At 42.1% G+C, this 5,187-nt stretch overlaps 1 non-coding gene across 1 annotated transcript; it reads left to right on the plus strand.

Annotated features, from left to right (window-relative positions):
* The first annotated feature begins 876 nt into the window (after positions 1-876).
* On the plus strand, positions 877-952 carry TRNAS-AGA (transfer RNA serine (anticodon AGA)). Its single transcript has one exon. It is a non-coding gene; the product is annotated as a tRNA-Ser (tRNA).
* Positions 953-5,187: the final 4,235 nt, after the last annotated feature.

The raw sequence follows: 5,187 nt of genomic DNA on the forward strand, positions 1-5,187 counted from the left end.
CTTGTATAATATTTGAAAGTTAAGTCTGTATGAAACCTGTTTCTGAAATTGCTACAAAGTCCATAAAAAAGTACTGCATTTCTAGAACTACAGACAGGAAAATTTTCAAGAATGCAAATATTGTATAAAGATAAATATTTTTCATAACTATGAATATTTTCTCTTGATATCTACTATTGCTACTATGTTCTTCTAAACACATACATGTTAAACATCTTTATATGAAATACTTTGTAAAGTGTGTAGCAGCATTCCAGAAATGCTACCATGAATATTAAGATAGAATGTAACCTTTCTGATAATTTCCACTGCATTTTAATCACAGATGAAATAGCAATTCATTTTTTAAAATGTTATGCAAAATATCAGACCTGTGAATTTTTGAAAATAGAAATGATTTCTCCCAAAGATTGAAGACTTAACCAAGCATAATTGGACCTGAACTTGTGGTTCTAGAAAACATAAACAAGATTACTAGACCACAGATACAGTCGTGTTTGCCATCTCAGCACATAAAAGTTCCACTTGTGACTATGTGAATGACAGGACATGTGCCAAAACATTGCCATAACTTTATTACCAGTTGCTGTTCTGCTCATTTTAAAATGACTTCATTCGACCTTAATCAAACTTTTAATATGCTACATATTGGTATTTGTTCGGCAGGAAACTCACAAATTTATTCTGGCAGTCTCTGCCCACTTACCTATCACAGAAATGTGTTAAATCTCTCCTTTCAAAAAGAGTTATCAAAACACTTGAACAAGATGCCACAGGCAAGGATACATAATGACTGATTGGCTTTTGGAGGAAATAGGTCAAAACTATAGCCATACCAGTAATGCTCCTCTGCTGTAAGCCTTAAACATGCACTTCACCCTGGCCGGTTGGCTCAGCGGTAGAGCGTCGGCCTAGAGTGCGGAGGACCCGGGTTCGATTCCCGGCCAGGGCACACAGGAGAAGCGCCCATTTGCTTCTCCACCCCTCCGCCGTGCTTTCCCTCTCTGTCTCTCTCTTCCCCTCCCGCAGCCAAGGCTCCATTGGAGCAGAGACGGCCCGGGCGCTGGGGATGGCTCTGTGGCCTCTGCCCCAGGCACTAGAGTGGCTCTGGTCGCAACATGGCTACGCCCAGGATGGGCAGAGCATCGCCCCCTGGTGGGCAGAGCATCGCCCCTGGTGGGCGTGCCGGGTGGATCCCGGTCGGGCGCATGCGGGAGTCTGTCTGACTGTCTCTCCCTGTTTCCAGCTTCAGAAAAATGAATAAATAAATAAATAAATAAATAAACAAACAAACAAAAAACATGCACTTCATAGGAGACCCAGAAATCATCGCTGAGTAAATACAACCTCCAGAAATTGGGCAGAATTTTTGCAAACTCACACCAGCCTATAAACAACACCAACAGGCAGCCATGTTTGCACAGGAGGAAGTAAGAGGTGATGTGACCCTTGGCCATTCTGAACTGGGCTTTGCACAGTATGTCACTTGCCTTTGTGGATAGTGTCCGGGTATATCTGGAAAACATCAGGGATGAGAGTGTAGCCTGCAGGCAGCTCACACTCATGCAGGCTGATTGCAGAAATGTAAAAGGGCTGGCAAACACACGTGGAGGTCTCTGGCCAAAGAAAGCAAGCCAGCTAAGGTGAATGGCCCAGAGCAAAGCTCAATAACTGAAGTGTGCTGGTTATTTCAGGAGAGTTAGCCTTTGTATGTTTCCTAGTGAATCAAGTGTGGCATGAGCTAACACAAGCACAAAAATGGATGCTAACCCTGAAAGAACAAGCCCAAGTCAATGCAGATCAATCATTCTTCCTCAGTGTTCAATTGAATTGAGGTGATTTCAGATTGTCCGTCTATTGATAATGTTACCAAACAATGACTAGGCCTGGAGCAGGTCTGCCTCAAGCCAGCCTGTAGTGTGTGGTTCTTGACTTCATGCATGAAAGATTGTACAACACAAGTCCAGGTGATTTTGAGAGTACATTTATTAAAGCTGGGGACAGTGAAACAGGAAGGGGTTAGAATAGAAGGAGCAACAGGAGAGAATCTAGGTGATTCTAGAAATGTTATAGGAAAGAAGTGAGCCTGGGCGGGGCTGCTTCAGCTCACTGAGAAGTCAGGGAAAAGGGGGCTTGGGGGACAGGGTCAGGGGGTTAGCCAGGACTTGCTGCTCGTTGCTCCCCTGGCTGCGAGTTTCTTGGAGACCCTTAGAGTTTAGGAGATGCACACCTGTGGAGGAAGAAGAGGGGAAACAGAAAGGCAGGTGTGTGCTCCCAGGAGCAGGAAGAGCAGGGACTGGGTCCTTGGCTTGAGTATTTTAAAGGCTGGGATTTGAGGGGAGCTCTTAAGGGAAGATATTCATAGAATATTCATCAGCTTTGTGCCTATGTGCCAAAATGGGATTTATTCTCTGAACTTCTTCCATCTTCGGGTGTGGTTGGCACAAGACACAAATTGGATTTCTGCTATCTCCCTGAGTAGGGTGATTTAAGCTATTTATCCTCTTGGGAAGAGAAGCGTAAACCCTTTACTCCTAAGTATCCTTGGTTAGGGAAGTTAGGATATTGTGACTTACTCTCTGGTTATAAACTTCTTGGTTGTTTAACTCTCTGTCTCAGTTGCTCTATCCTACTTACTGGGGTTTACCAGCTCGTCTCATTGGAAGATCCAAATTACAGTTTGCTATATAGGTCGAGTCTCTTGACGGCATTCACAGAACAGCAGAGGGAGGAGCAGGTGATAAGTAATAAATAGCAGAGCTAATACCAGTTGGCTGGGCTCCTGAGATGAGGCACACACCTGTCCTGACCACAGTGAACACACATCTCTGGCAACGTGTACTTTTCACTCTAACATGTGTTCTTATTCCCTTGACTGGGGCGTAATGCTAACCTTTATCCTATTTTGTTTATAAATATTCTTCTATGCATTATTATTCACACACATGTACTTTTTTTTCTCCAGCTGTAACTGTTATGGACAAAACAAATATTTTTATAGATCAAATCATATTTTCCTTTGGCTCCCAATTTAACTTTTGTAGATGAAGTCCTCAAAGCATACAAGCCAAGTTGGTGACTACTGCAGACAAACCAAATGTGTCATACTAAATAATAATACTTTACTGTTGTCTAAGGCGTCACAGTAAGTCACTTTTACATATGTTATTTTGCTTCATGCTCATAATAACCTAGTGATTTGGACAGGAATCCTTGTCATGAATGTACCAATCAGTAAACGAACCTGGGTGGAGAGATGTTTCATGCATTAAGGTCCCCTGACTATTCAGTGACCAGATTTTCTCAGATTTCAGCATTCTTTCCTGTACAATGTAAATTGGATTACTGTCGTATATTTTTTCCAAAGTTTCAAAAAATACATATATATTTGAGATAAGTTTCTTTTTTTTTTTTTTTTTCTTTTTTTGCATTTTTCTGAAGCTGGAAACAGGGAGAGACAGTCAGACTCCCGCATGCGCCTGACCAGGATCCACCCGGCACGCCCACCATGGGGCGATGCTCTGCCCATCCTGGGTGTCGCCATGTTGCGACCAGAGCCACTCTAGCGCCTGAGGCAGAGGCCACAGAGCCATCCCCAGCACCCGGGCCATCTTTGCTCCAATGGAGCCTTGGCTGCAGGAGGGGAAGAGAGAGACAGAGAGGAAGGCGCGGCGGAAGGGTGGAGAAGCAAATGGGCGCTTCTCCTGTGTGCCCTGGCCGGGAATCGAACCCGGGTCCTCCGCACGCTAGGCCGACGCTCTATCGCTGAGCCAACCGGCCAGGGCGAGATAAGTTTCTTTATATAAGTGTCTTATACATTTCTACATGGAGACATCTAGATTTATATAGCAAAATATATATAGAAATTAGGAAAGGTTCTAGAAAGGACAGACCTTGAACGTCTAAATTCTCTAATTCTACCCCATCCCAACAGCAGGGGGACACAGGAATCTAGTGTTTTCTTTAAAGTCAGGGAGGCAAGGAGGGAGGGATCTGCGCTGCCTGCAGGGGAAGTAACTCAGGGGGAACTAAGTCTTCATCCTGGAAATCCACACAGCATGAGTCATCATTTTAACCTAATGACAATGGTCTCTACACTCTGAAGTCACTTATTCTACTTAGAGGAAGTTGGCAGAATAACCTCCAACCTCTAACTCCAGAACTGGGACCACTGAAGGTTTTATTTAAATGACCCTTCCCTTAGAAAAGTGTGAATGTGAGTCTGCATTCCACTCTCGCAGGCCTCGGGCTATAAGGAAAACAGGGTAAACAGAGGACTAAAAATGTCAATAAGAGTTGAGTAAATAATGGAAACGCTGTCAATCAAACCACAGTAGATAATGTCAGAAGAGGGTTCAAACATGAACTTGTCAAGAAAAGCAAAGCCAAGATTTGTCTCAAGTGATTTGAATTTCTGAATCTCTTAGGGATCATTTTTTATTAGCTGCAAAATCTGAAGAAATAGTGAATTGTATTTGTCAGTGCAACATCCACTGGGGTTTATGTCTGGTTGTTTTATTTGGCACTTGAGAAAGGCACTTTTGCACAATTATGTCCACACATTGAGTTAGCCTTTGTCAAGAAAGGTAAGCTCTTCAATCCTTGTCAGCCCAGTATTTTATTTTTTAGGAAAAGGATCTAAGAGTTAAGAACATTAGGCAACTATTCTTGGCTTCATTAGTACATTTCTTTGGATCTTTTCCCTTTGACACTTTCTCAGGCACATCTGGGCAAGTCTAGTAACACTAAGCCCATTTAAAGGAAACTCAGAATTTTGCAGTGAAGTTCTCCACTTAACCAAAAGATTTTCATTCTCAGGAAGAGTGGAAATTGACTATGATTATCTTTCACTTTGAGATTCATTTATAATAGACACAAGTACATCAAAGCATGGTAGGGGTTAGTGATGAATATGAGAAAATACAGTGACTATTGGGTTTAAAATGTAACCCACGTTAGCATGAGTAGCAGAGAGGATGACAGCGATGAGATAAAGGCTAACTTAAATATCACAAGTCTCATTATCTGATACCCAGGACAATCAATAGTAAAACCTATTACATTATATTCTGAAATGAAAAAAAAATACTGGTGAAAGACCATAAATATTAATTATTAATTAGATATATAAATATTACTCTTAATTACTTCATATTTCCCAAAGTAAATAGTCAGAGATGATGTTTA

The sequence above is a fragment of the Saccopteryx bilineata genome, chromosome 1 (assembly GCF_036850765.1).
Source record: "Saccopteryx bilineata isolate mSacBil1 chromosome 1, mSacBil1_pri_phased_curated, whole genome shotgun sequence".
NCBI classification, from domain to species: Eukaryota; Metazoa; Chordata; class Mammalia; order Chiroptera; family Emballonuridae; genus Saccopteryx; species Saccopteryx bilineata.